The 13709-nt window shown below is 43.8% G+C and overlaps 1 long non-coding RNA gene across 2 annotated transcripts; it reads left to right on the forward strand.

Moving 5' to 3' along the window:
- Nucleotides 1-4022: 4022 nt before the first annotated feature.
- On the forward strand, nt 4023-13044 carry LOC132244235 (uncharacterized). 2 transcript variants are annotated; one of them, XR_009455823.1, is made up of 3 exons: nt 4023-5558; nt 7660-7752; nt 11422-13044. It is a non-coding gene; the product is annotated as an uncharacterized LOC132244235 (long non-coding RNA). The 2 variants fall into 2 exon arrangements; XR_009455822.1 differs by lacking the exon at nt 4023-5558 and adding an exon at nt 5573-5772.
- The last annotated feature ends 665 nt before the right edge of the window (nt 13045-13709 follow it).

Raw genomic sequence — 13709 nt, forward strand, 5'->3', positions numbered from 1 at the left:
TTTACAAAATATTAAGTGGGGAAGAGAGAGTAAATAGGGATGCACTATTTACGGTCTCTCACAGTACAAAAACTACGGGTCATAAAATGAAACGCCGAGGTAGTAAGTTCTTTTTGGCATAGCATGCAATTAAAGTGTGGGCCTCATTGCCACCAGATGTGGTGGCACCTGGCAGTTCAGCGAGATACAGAAAGGGTTTGGACACATGCTGGGAGGAAAGGTGCGTCACTAACTATTGAGCATGGGAGTTAGGGGTACAGCCTCTGAAACAGAGCTTCCTAGACCTTAAATAAGGGGTGGGCAAAATAGTGGATCTGGCTGGTGGCCAGACTCCATTTCCCAGAAGCCCCTGCCTGTGTGGCTGGGGCCAGTTTCCATGGAGAGCCCAGCAGCAGCTGTGCTGTGATAGCAGGAGGGCGAGGTTTCTGTGGAGACTGGCCTCCGCAGTGCTGGCATGGCGCGTGGCAGGACAGGGGAGCTGCTGCAGGGCTGGGCTGGGATGCTGTGGTGGTGACAGCATGGCCCGGAGCCAGGGCAGAGCCATGGGCCACTGCCTGCACACCCCTGCCCAGGACACGCAGGCTGCAGATCACAGCTCTGCCCTGGCTGTCACTGCCGATAGATCCCAGCCCGGCCCCAGAGCAGCTCTAAGTCCTGCCAGGAGGAGAAGCGCTGGGGAGGGGCTTGCAGGGGCTATAGCCACCCCAAAATTCCCAATAGCCACTCCTTCCAGTGCTGCTGCCACCATCCGCTCATCACAGGTCCCCCTCAGTCCCCCCCCCCCCCCCGACCAGGAAGAGGCTGGCACCGCTGGTGCTGCCAGCGCTGCTGGGGCTGGTCTCCATGGAAACCCAGCCCTGCTGGGGGGGAGCGAGGGTATACTTGCCCCCCCCCCCCCCAGTTACAGCCCTAGCTTCAGACCTTGCAGGGTCCCCCTCAGGGATGCTCTTAGATGAGCTGATGAACACTTACTGTGGCTGATTCACCGTTATGAAACGCTCCCAAAGGACTGTAGGTTTCTGATGGGGTTGCCAGTGACCGTTTAGTCCTAGCTCAGGGAAGCACAGACCGATTTGGCATACTTTAAGTGCTCTGAGATAGAAAGAGACTCCCGGCAATGGGGTAAGACATGCCCCTCACTCAGGGAGTGACAGGTATCCAGTCTATCACTTTGCATTACAAAGACATCGGAAGAAAAGAAAATGGCATATGCTTCTTGGAGTGTTGCTCTGAGCCGCCCTGCTCTGCCATTCACCCAAACCTGCCCCCGCCCTGCTTTTTAAAGCAAGGACCCATCTTTGCGGTGATACCAACAGACAAGTCTGTATCCCCTGCATTTGAAAAAGCATTGAGCCACTGTCTTCAAATTCCCTGCTCTTGATTTTGAGCCTGACTGGAATCAAATGTAATTTTAACTCTGGTCCCATTCAACAAATCTCTAGTGAAGTCCTATTAATTTTCAATCAAACTTCAAGAAAACTAATTAGCATTTTCATTTCTACAGAGCCACAGAGGCAGAATGTATAATGAGCCTCCCCACCTTATTCACAGAGGAATAAATGGCATGGAGAGACTCCTCAGTCCATCTCTCCTTACAGTATATTGCTTTTATCCTGCCTGCCTCTTGGAGGCATCAGATGGGATGTCTTTAGGTGTCTGCAGCCCTACAGTCCCTCTTCTCCTCCAGCTGCTTTTGATGTCCCCCACCCCACCCCAGTCACTGCTGGTGCCAAAGCCGTGCCCTGAAAGCACAGTGCCCCCACACTGGGCATTGCACAGCCTCCAGCCCCTGCTGGGATTAGCATTGCCATGTCTTAAATATAAAAATGATCATATTAGAAGCTCAAAATTATCATCTTTGCTGAAAAACTATTGTACACTGAAAATATGCAAATAAATATACAAATAAGCCTGTTTCCTATTTACTGTATATTGCCAGTGAGTGGGTGAGAACTGGGTCTTCAGAGTTGAAGCATTACTTTATTTTGTGGCAAGCAATCACAAGAAAGTGTTAACAGCAAACCCAAAAGCCAGTTATGACATCCTGAGGGTGACTTGGGTTTTGCGTATGCTTCCCTAATGAGCTGCCTCACAAATTATCATACATTTTGAACACTTTTACTAGTATTGCTGGTACATCACACAAGGGTGGAAATTACCATGCATATATGACAATTATTGTACAGCTGGCAACACTGGTTGTGCTCTTTTCACGGCTGCTGCCTCCTTCCTGCCTGCACCAGGAGCTGCTTGCTTGCATTCACGCTCCTGCAAAAGGTAGCGCCCCTGCTCCTGTCCCCTGAGCTACTGCCCTGCACAGAGCCAGTGTGAGGCTCTTACCCCTGAGCTTTCCCCAAGCCAGCTCTGGCCAGGGACTCAAATAGGGCCCTGCCTCAGGTGCAGGCAGGACAGGGGCTCTTGGGCCTGCACTGTCCCTCTCTCCTCCTGTGCCCGGCTCTCAGCTCCATCTCCCCCATGCCCATAACTTGCGGTGCATTGATTCTCACAGGAGCCCTAGGGGCCAAGGGAGTGCTAGTGTCCCTAGTATGATGTGGGGGGCATTCACTGAATGCCGCAAACTCTCACAACCAGGCTTTGGCACCTCAGTGAATGGCGCTTCAAATCCTGTGTGGTACAGACATCCAGAAAGCCCACAGCTCTAAGTTATGCAGGATTGTGTAAACACAGTATAGTTTAGCATCTGCTGTTATTAATATTATTAGTATTATTAGTATTAGGGATACTTTTCCTTTCCCTTGTTGTGCACTTGGGGGCCTGTTGGCCAAGCTTTCAGGTCCAAAGTGCCCTTCTCCATACTGAGCCCACATTTGGAGAAGGCCATGGAAACCTTGTCCAACCTCTCTCCCAGCTGTACAGTTGGTCCAGCTGCAGATGTCACAGCTCTCCCACCCCTTCTCGCCTCACATTTCTAGGACCATCAAGGCCTCAGTGACACTCCCCCTGTTGCACATGGATGTCTTCCTCAGTAGTCAGACAACAGCTGCCAAGGTTAAAGCCTCAGGGGTGCAGATGGTAGCTGTATTGGTCTAAGGACATAGGCAGACAAGGTTCTTTGGGTGAATCTGATATCTATTATCAGACCAACTCAAATAGTTGGAAAAAAATCTTCTTTGCCAGTTTTCAGGTATAAATACCTTCATCAGACTAAGGAAGTGTCTGCAGATGGTCTATCAATAAAAAGGTTAAAGCCTGATACTTAGTTAAGACTTTGAGTGCTTTCAAAGAGTATGTGATTCAGTTAGGGTTTTTGGCAGACCTGTGGGAAGCACGTTGGCAAGGTGTCTGCCCTACTCCTGAGCTTGAGTTCCTATGACATGAATACCCAGCTCCATAAGTAAATACGAAGAAGAACTGCTTATCATTTTTGCAAATGTAGAGCAGCAAATACAAGCCACCTGAAAGCAGGTCTTACAGCCCCCTGCTAACAGACATTGTCTTGCAGTATGTCAGTAACTTCATCTCCCTCTTTTATGTAACTTCTCTTATTTTGTGAACAAAATATATCTGCTGAATTGGGAGGAAGTAAATCTAGAAGACATCAACATTGTTTTATTATAATAAAGCTATTATCCCCAACAGATGCTGCCCCAAAATTAGTTTGTTTCATAAGTGCATCCCCAGTATTGCTTCAAAACAGCGTGCAATATTTAGAAACGCTGTTCCTAGACAAAGGCCTAATTAGGGTCCCTGCCTGTTTTCCAAAATGTTTTGTGAGTTTGAAAACAGAAGCAGGGGTGGTGGTGTGCGTGTGTGTGTTTTGTGAACACACAGCATGCAAGCCTCTGCTGTGTATCTGTGATTCCAGAACGTCCCTTCACACCACGGTATTTCTGGTCTTGCTTTCTGTTCATCCACTTTCCCTGGAGAACAGTTTGTGTTGCTTATTTCCTGTTGGAGTTGCTGGCACTGCCATGGCCCTAAAGGATCCTGTCCCTAGGAGGAATGGAAAGGGTTAAAGCAGAGCCTTGGAACTGAACCCACTGCAGCTGAGACTGGTTTTGGCTTGATTAAAGGCTGCCAAAGGGAGTTCGGGTTCCTGCATGTCTGTGATGAAGTAAAGGGTTATTTGGTCTTTTTTTTTTTTTTTTAAACTTTTGGGTTTTTGTTTTTTTTTCCATGTCTCTCTCTTTTTTGGGAAAAAAAACAAAACAAAAGCATTACTTATTAGTGTTGGGATGAAATAGTTTGGGCAGTGGGGCATTTTGCTGAGTGGGTAAAAGCCTGTTTGTAAAGTTTTGGATGAGATGGATAGTTTGGGAGACTTCTACAGTTGCTCTTCTCTGACTGTCAGAAAGAGTATTTGGTGACAGCCCCTCAACAGACAAGAAGAAATAAGCAAGCATCCACCCTTGGGTAGCCAAGGTTCATGTCTGCTAACTACAAGCCTGACAACTACTTGGCATTAATAGGGATGTAGGTTGTAGCCCTGTGCCTCTAAGGACCAAGGCAGACAAGGTGCTTTCGGTGAATCTGATTATCTTTTATTAGACCAACTTGAATACTTGAGGGATTTTTTTTTTTTCCAACTGTTTAAGTTGGTCTAATAAAAGATACCAGATTCAGCCAAAGAACCTTGAATGCCTAGAACGTAAATAGATGAGCTGTAATTGTGGGCCCAAAGGCTGAGGGTGCAGATTTTGCTTGAAAAATGCAGCTTCTTATCAGGAGCTCTCTTCAGAAATGTGCAGCTTGGATGCCAAAAGCATTTTGTTAACAGGAACATTATTAATGTGAAACTGTGCAAGTGAGAAGGTTAGAAATACTGAAGTGACTTTGATGCTTCATTGTTAGGTTTGTTTTTTTGGGGAGGTGGAGACTTTTTTTGTTGGTTGTGTTCTGTTTTCTTCAAGTGGCATTTGAGTTCCTAACTAACTTTGGGCACTTCTGACAATTTTACTTTCAATATAAAAATACAAGCAATAGTGATAAACATCCTAAATGCATTTCCAGTTCATAGGGTCAGAGTCTCAACTGGTCTATTTGAGTGTAGATCAAAATAAGGAGTTAGATTATGCCACTGCCACTCTAGGGCCTGGTTCATTGCCATGACCCAGTATTTTCAGGCCTCTCAATGCAAAACCTACACCTGTCTGGCAGAGAGAAAAGGAACTTTCTCTTAGTAAAAAGCATGAACCCTGTAGCACAGGTCACTTCTTACCATTTAATTAGTTTATTCAATGTAAGGTCATGGTCAGGATCAAGCCCAGGTTTCTTCTGTACCTTTCTTGGTGGGGTTGAAAATGATGTATATTTGTACACAAAGCAAAGCCAAAACCCAACCAAAAAAAATTTTCTGGATTTGGATCTTCACAGATGCCAAGTTAAAGAGAGGCCTTGAGAGGTAAAGCAGCACATAACAGTAATAAAAAACACACTCTTGGGTTGAAGATGTGCCTGATTGCTAATGAGCAGACGGTTGCTATGCTATTCCAGGTGCTGTTAATAAAAACCTTTCTTCCTGGCACCTGTGACCCTGAGAACAAATCCAAAAGACTCATGGGTGGGATATGTTGCCCCTTGGTAGATGTCCCAGGCAGGTAATGTAAGCCTAATGAAATAAAACCTAACCCAGAACACAGAGGGCTGTGTGGCTTTTTTTCTGATGAGTCCATCCGTGAAGCAGTGATTCAGTCCTGAGGGACCTACTACATCACTTAAGTTTTGTTTGGGTTTCTTTGAAAAGCACCCCACTTCTGATTTCCACTCATTCGTGCCTATGTAACTCGCTCATTTTCGGTGTAATTTTTCCAGGTTTGTGCCCTTTTAAGTGAAAGGAGAATCAGGCTCCCTTTTAAGAAGGAAATCAGTCCATAAGACTTGCCAATATTGAAGCATATAGCAAAGCTTTATATATGGCAGTCTTCTACTGCTAATTTTTAGTTATTTTTGTTTTTGCATCATTTACAGTAAACTTTTAAAGAAGTTCATAAGGTTGTTTTGTTTTTTTTTTCTTTTGAAGTGTTTCTCTACTAAGCACCTAACTTATTTCTGCTTAAGATGACTTCCTTGTGAAGAATAAAATGTCCTCCAGTGCTAACAGAATCTGTTGTTCTTCCATAACAATTACTACTATCGAATGTGTATCCTGCAAATTAAATCGAGCATTTAACGTTTTTGACAGAAACTTTTCCTGTCAAAAATGCCCATTAATATCAATTTTAAATTTTCTGCTGCAGGATCTTGCTTTTGATACATGTTTTTTATTAGAAAATTTGAAGAAGTTCCTTTCAAAACATTTTAAATAAATAATATTTTTGTTTTCCAAATGAAAAATGTATTTGAAAACAAAAGGCATTTCTTTTTCTAAAACAGTATAAGGCAACATTTAGAATGACTGTTTTGGGATCTCAAAATAATTGTTGCTTTCTTTTCTGTCTGTGATCCCTCCAATATTTTTTTTCTGGAAAATGTTGAATTTAAATTTTCTCTTCCAGTTAGGAAGAAAAAAAAAATAATTTTGCAACTGTTTATTTCCCATGAAGCAGAAGTTCTGCCAAGCTCCTAGGTTTAATTAAGTTAATATGGGATAGTAGCAGATTGCTATCTATTCCCTTAGGTGAGTCGAGAGAGGTATTTAGTTGTGTCAGGCTTCTGCTTTCCATCATTAGGGAGGTAAGTATGTAGTGGTGTCTGTCTGGGGCATGGTTCCTCCCCGTGTTCCTTCTGCATAGCTGTGGATCCCCTTTCTATGGGGCTTGCTGGCAAAGCAGGAAACTAGATCTGAGTCTAGACACACTCACTTGTGAAAAAGAGGTTTTGCAAAACTGTATCAATCGAAGTACTTCCATTACTTCTTACAATGGGCAGAATCTATGTTCTGTTACATATAAAGCATAGAGACTGGACATCTATGGGATAGGTGACAAAAGCCGTTATATGTGATTAGTGCTGAGATTTTTTTGTATAATGAAAATGGTTGAGGATACTAAACACCTTCTTGCTTTAGAGCATTAACCAGTCTGGCTAATCCTGGCATGTACCTGGAATCCAGCGGTAGATTCTGGAGTCCAGATTCTCTGACGAGTACTTTGTCTATTTTTTAAATTCAGATCAAATGGAGTACATCATGCTCCATGTTTTGATGTTGTTGTGTTGCACGCTCATTTGTCAGTGATTTAAATGCCCATACTATGTGCATGCCCATGGAGAATTAAGCTTTCAGTAGCCTGTGGCTCCTGCTTTTCAGGCTGCGACAGTGTGTCCCCTTAATTATACACAGGTGTTATTATTTGTTTGATGTAGTACTTTGCAGTGATGGCCTTGAGCCAACTAGCAACACTGTTGGGGACCCTGTTTGGGTACATTATTAGTCATAAGTATTATTTTTTGTAAGTTTGAACCACTTGTTTATCCTTCAGTGAAAGCATCTACATAATTATAAATGTGAATTATTTCACACTCGAGTTAACTGAGGTGCAGAAAATTTAAGTATACTGTTCCGTGGTTTTGGTGACAGAGCTGAGTATAAAACACAGAAGTCCTTGCTTTCAGCATCCTTTTCTAACCATTATAAAACAACATAAAAATCAGTCTTTTTTTTAAGAGTTGCCACCTGTAAAATTCAGCCTAAGCAAAATGCTAGCAAGCACTCAGGGAAGGATATTCTCATTTCATCAATGCTTTCTCTTTCTCACCCAGGCAGAGAAATGCCTCTGCAGAGGATAATACACAACATGGCCAAAGGATTAAACAGCCCAAGGAGAGAGCACCATTTGTATATTCTGCTACAAGGTATGCAAAGCAAGCACCTCTGTTAATCAATCTAATTTATATAATTCAGACTGCAAATTAGAGAAACAATCAAGTGAGAAACTATTGTAATTATGCAAAATCATCAGTGAACTAAGTGACAATCTGTCAACACAATTCATGTATTTCAACACTGCTATATGCAGTAATTATAGAGGGTTACCCTGGTGAAACCCTCCCATTTTTTTTTACGATGGGGAAACAAGGGGAACTGCACTTCCAGTGCTGCATTTTTTAAGCCTCACTTGGAAAGCAGTGGAAAGGTAAGATGATGTCAGTATTCATTTGGGGAACAAACCAGTGCCTATTCCAGTTAGCTAGAGCCTTTGCAATAGGCACTGGATCAGATGTTGGAAACTGCAAAGTCATCTGCTGTCCAATCCTGTGTCACTGGATTCTAGCAGATGAACTTTTGTGTCAGGAGGTCTACAGGATCCAAACCGAGTCACTAGAGCACCTTACTATTGCATAAAATGTCATTCAAAACTGTTCCAGGTGGTATCGTGTGCACTGTTGGGTTAGTTTTGATACAGAAATGTGTGCTGCTCAAGTTGGAGTTGGATGAAATTTGTCATTTTTTAAGGTTTTTTTAAAAAAAACCTTAACTTTTTTGACCAAAAATAGCTTGGGCATTTTGACTTTTCTAAATGTTTTTCTTTGTTTTCATCAGCTCAGTAGTAGTTAAGGATGCTTCTAAATCCTGTGAGGCTGTAAATCACTGCTTTTTATTCACAGGGAATTAAAGGTGAAGGGTTGGGTCATTTCTTGCTTATCTATTTAGATGTAAAGACACACATGGGAGCAGGAGGGAGGACTTCTCCTTGAGCTCTGGATGCTCATGATCAAAATATATCCCCAATTCATAAGTATGATTTAATGTAACACTCAAATCCCTTTCAGCAGTTTCTCACCTTTAAAAATGTGGCTGGACCAATTTGCCCTGGGCCTAACAGGCTGTTTCTGTTCTTCCACCTCAACGCTTGGTAGTTCCTGACTCAACGAGCAGTCCCATTAAAATGAGTAAGAACATTTGCAGTTCAAAGTATTCCTGCATGTAAATAAAGGGCGGAAGAATCGAGCAAGGACCCTGCTACTTTACTTTTAGATCACAAATTTCCTCTCTGTGGAAATGATGGAGAAAAAAATACCCCCCACTGCAAAGTTAACTCAAGCTGTGATACGAATAATGTTCCCTGTAAACACTTGCGAACAGCTAATGGTATAAACAGAGGCCAAAAGAAGTAGGCCTGTGCAAACAGGGAAGTATTCGATTTGGATTCCGCCAATTCGGAGGACAGTGATTTGATTCAGATTACTGTTCCAAATCGATTCGGCCAAATCAGTTTTGGACGATTCAGTGCAGATTCACAGATTTGCCCATAGACTATAACGGGGAATCACTGAAATACCTTTAGCTTGGTCATTTTTTGTTAGATTTGGATGAAAACAGCAGGGATGGTAGCCCTTTCTGAGGGCATGAGGCCTTCCAGGTTTCTAGGAGATAGGTGTAGGGGTTTCTGGGAAACTGCACCTCAAGATGCTGACAAGAAAAACTGGTGACATGTGTGACGTTGTGTGTGTGTGTTCAGGCACAGCGGGGTGAAAACTGCAGGGCTGGTAGCCCCTGTCCTCACCCTCACAACTCCACTGCAACCAGTAAGCCTCAGGCTTCTCCGAGATCTTACAGGTCTGGGCTTTCCACAGCCAAGACTGTGCGGTGGCTGGAGGATATCAGGTGCCTCCTTCTCCTACCTGCCTTTCACCAGGGATGTTCATGGTCCTGGCATTTCCTAGGGCTGCCATGCCACCGGTGGTCCCATCCAGACCTCCCTACCCTCGCAGGGTGCAGTTTTAGGTGGTGCAAGGATGATGTGGGGCCTCCTCCTCCCCATATAGCCCCAGCCCTTATGCCTCCAAGTTCTTCCGGGCACAGGAGCTCAGCAGGGAGATGTTTTTCCCCTGCTTCTGGGTGAGAAACTAAACAGCCACGTCCAGCTCTGAGACCAGGTCATTACATGGCCACCCTGTCTTGCCACATGTATCGCCGCTTGTGCGGCCATGAGGCCTGCCAGGTTTCAGGCAGTGGTGCAGGGGTTTCTGTGAACCTGCACCTCAAACTGTTGAAAGCAAAACTTGTGTCACTTGTGTGTGTGAAGGGGTCTGGCTGTAGCCATGTCAGTGTAAGGATGTTGCGCAGAGAAGTTTCTTAGGGTCAGTCTGATATCTTTTATTAGACCAGCTGAAGAGTTGGGTAAATTGTTCTTTGCAAGCTTTCAGGTTTAAAAACCCTTCGTCAGACTGAGAAAGCATCTAGTTGGTGTGTGGGTGTGTGCGCGTCTGTGTGCACATATGTGTATGCTCTTCCTGGACAGAAGGAATAGCAAAGAAGCCAGAGGCTGGCATGCAATGCAGGCAAGAAAGCCAGTCAGTGAGAATGGAAATGGAGGTGTCAGGGTTGAGAGAGAGGCTGGGGTAGGGGAAGGGGTATGTAGCAGGTAAAAGTAGGGAGGTACCTGGGGAGTCAGATGTCAGGCAGGTTGTAGTGTGTCATAAATGCAGTCCATACATTTCTATATCTAGGAGGTTGATGAAGTGAAGTTGATAGGTCTGTCTGTGAGAAGTGAGTTGTAAATTCCCGTTGAGGATCAGGACTGAGAGACTGGGAGATGGCACCCGTGTCACGAGTTTTGCCTGCTTGTGGCCAAAGGTGCAGGGCCCCAGAGCCTATCTTCCCCTGCACCGATCTCCTTGAAACTTGGCAGGCTTTGTGGCCTAAGGAAGAGCTACCATCCCTGCAGTTTTCACCACACTGTGGCTTAACACACACACGGATATGACTTTTGCTTTCAGCAATTTGAGGTGCAGTTTCCCATAAACTGCCACACCTATCACCTTGAAGCTTGGAATGACTCATGCTCCCAGAATAGTCTACCTTCTTGGCAGGTTTCATCTAAATCGGCTAAAAGACAATGAAGTTATAGTCATTTCATTGATTCCCCATTATACTCTATGGCCGAATCTCCATATCGTCTCTGGATCTTTCGAAGCGATGCAGCCAAATCGAATTGGAAAAACAATTCAGATATCTGAATTGAAACTCTGGCATCCAAACTGGCTGAATCCGAATCGAATAGTTCCCTATTCACACAGGCCTAATAGGAAATCTATAAACAGCCTCAAAAGAATAAGAAGCCTGCAAAGAGTTAATCTGTTATTGGGAATGACAACTCTGCTCGCCATCTGTTTTAGTCAAAATCGATGATAAAAACATATCACTGCTTTTAAATTAATAAATACTGTGTTAGAAGAGAAGTTGGAAGTTGCATGAAATATGGATTTGGAACTTTGGATACAAGTAATAGAGCATATTATATTGATGATGGCTTTAAAAGATTTTTCTAGAAGTGCACATTTACTTTACATTTGTTTTCCTGCTGTCCACAGATTTGCCCTAGTCCCATCACTAATATGGATGTGATTAAAAAACATCAACAACAAGAACAGATGTAGGCATGCTCAGTTGAAGGCTGAAAGAAGCCACAAACTAATCACATCTGACTTCAGCTGGGTGATCATTGGAGCTAGTTCGGGATTTTGGAAGGATTGTTTTCAGGAATAAATTCCAGTTCATTAAAAGAGAATTTTTTGCAGGAACACACACACCAGTTGTGGCAGAAAATGTTTACATGAGCCCATGTTACAAGAGAGTAAGACTGACATGTTCCTGACACAACAGCCAGGTGGTTTGGAGAATCGCACAAGAGCCAACAGATCAGGGTTCAAGCTCTTCTGCACCTGATTTAGGCTAGAGACTTGAGTTGAATTCTCTTACAACATAGATAAATGCCCTCACCACTGGCCTGGTGGTTATTTCGTGGAAGGCAGGCATGTTCCATCTTAGATATGAGCAAATCCTTGGATGGGATTTTTTAGCTAGCTGGGACTGATTTTACACTTGGATGAGTGACTCCCGCAAAGTGTTAGCCTGCTTATAGTACATGCTAGGACCAATGGGAGTCGGGGATGCAGGATCTGTCCTGCGCTGCTTAGTGAGAAAGATGGGCACCTTGAAGGATCAGTTCCTAAAAGTGCTGGGCACTTCTAAGAAGGGGAAGAATATTAATTTAGGGGTCTGGCACTTCACTTTCCCCTTGAATCAATCCTCCCCCCACTTTTATTGCATTAGGGTCTTCCTTTCATGCCTGAGCTTTGGTGGTGTTGCCCTACACTATCACAGAATTGCCCTGAGCCTGGCTGTATCTCAGTGGGAGGTAACTGTGCCAAAAGTTTCTAGAGAAGAGCTACCCTGCCTTCAGTGATGGGCTGATAGTCATGCTTGGCTCTTCCTTAGTGCCCTCTGTCAATATTTTTATCCTGCTTTATTGCACAATGAGGGTGTTTGATTCCTGGCCATCTGACACCTTCTGTGTCCATGCACACCACTGAAAAGGCATGCTTATGAAACACCCCAGTATCAAACCACTGTGGTCCCAGGCCCATGTGTCATTTATGTCATGGTTAGTGATGGGTGACATAGCCCCTTGCATCTAATCTAAGAGGTAAATAGTACCTGATCAGAAGGGGAGCATTTTACCTCCACTTTGTGCACAGGTAAATCCACGCAGGTTTCTAGTTTTGGGAAAGCAGGAAGCAGCCTCCCTGGGTAGATGCTTCGCCTCTCCCCTTCTTGCTTATTATTTGCAAAGCCTCTTGAAGCAGAATAAAATTCAACTCAAGTATTCTTCCTATGGCTCTTCCTCTGCTCATTCTGGACCTCCAGGCTGCTGACACAATCACGAATGAATCAAGAAGAATTGGCCTGTATTTCCCTGGCTGGTTGCTTTATCTGGAAATGGGGTTGGGCAATGGGACAGTCCTACCACTTCAGTCACAACCCTGATCAAATTATTTCTAAATATCCCCCATGGTCAATGAGGAAAGCCAAGAAACACCAGCCCAGTAAATTCACTTCTGTAGAAATGCTTTCTTTTCTCCGTTTTGATGTGGCGCAACAGTCTACCTTTAACATGATGTATTAGCACTATATTAAGCAAGCTACCACTCTATATCCATCATTTCTGCTGTGCATTAAACCTGGTTACCACGCATTAATCATTGATGCTGTGTGTTAAGTAGAGATGCTTTTGTAACAGTAGAACCTGTTGGAAAACAAAGGGGAAAGAAAATGGGAAATTGCTTTTTGCAAGTAAGTTTAAAGTAACCTTCTTCTGGCCATATTAACCTCAACAGAGAGATTGGAAGTCTTGACATCACTTTGTGGTAGCTTTATTCCCTAACCAGTGCTGTTTTGTCAAGGCCCCCTGAGAGATTTGATAACTGTGATTCTCCTGGACATTTCATGGAAGAGCCAGCCAGGGTATATAGCAATCTGGAGTCCCCCATGAAACCATTTCACTTGGTCCTCTTATACTGGTACAGACAGGCTGTCAAACCTTGCTTGCTATTTTCCAGGTCAGATTGGAAAAGGGAGCCAACCAAAGATGATGATTAAAATATCCTAGTCAAATGTGGTGGACTTCAGATTTGCCTGTACAGTCTCAGATGGGAGGGGAAAGGCTGGGAAGGAGATTTTCATCTTTTAAACAAATTCTCCCTACAGGTTTTTGTATGTGTTGTGACTAGTAGTCACCTTCAAGCTTTATATTAAGCTGCCTGCAGTGGAAGTTTATCCAATTTAATATCACCAGGTGGGTAGATTGCAATCTTAGCTTCAGTACCTGATAGCATGAGATCAGGCTGCAAGCCCTGTGGATAGCGAAAAATTTCTTAACTTGACAGACTCGGGTCTCTGGGTTTCTTAGAGACTGCAACAATAAAAGAATACCTTGATTTAAAATATATATATATTCATATGCTCAATATTTAGTCTGCTGAATGTAATCAGGGTCTGGGGCTGGTGATCTAGTATAGGATGTGCA

Source organism: Alligator mississippiensis, chromosome 11 (genome assembly GCF_030867095.1).
Source record: "Alligator mississippiensis isolate rAllMis1 chromosome 11, rAllMis1, whole genome shotgun sequence".
Classification (NCBI taxonomy): domain Eukaryota; kingdom Metazoa; phylum Chordata; order Crocodylia; family Alligatoridae; genus Alligator; species Alligator mississippiensis.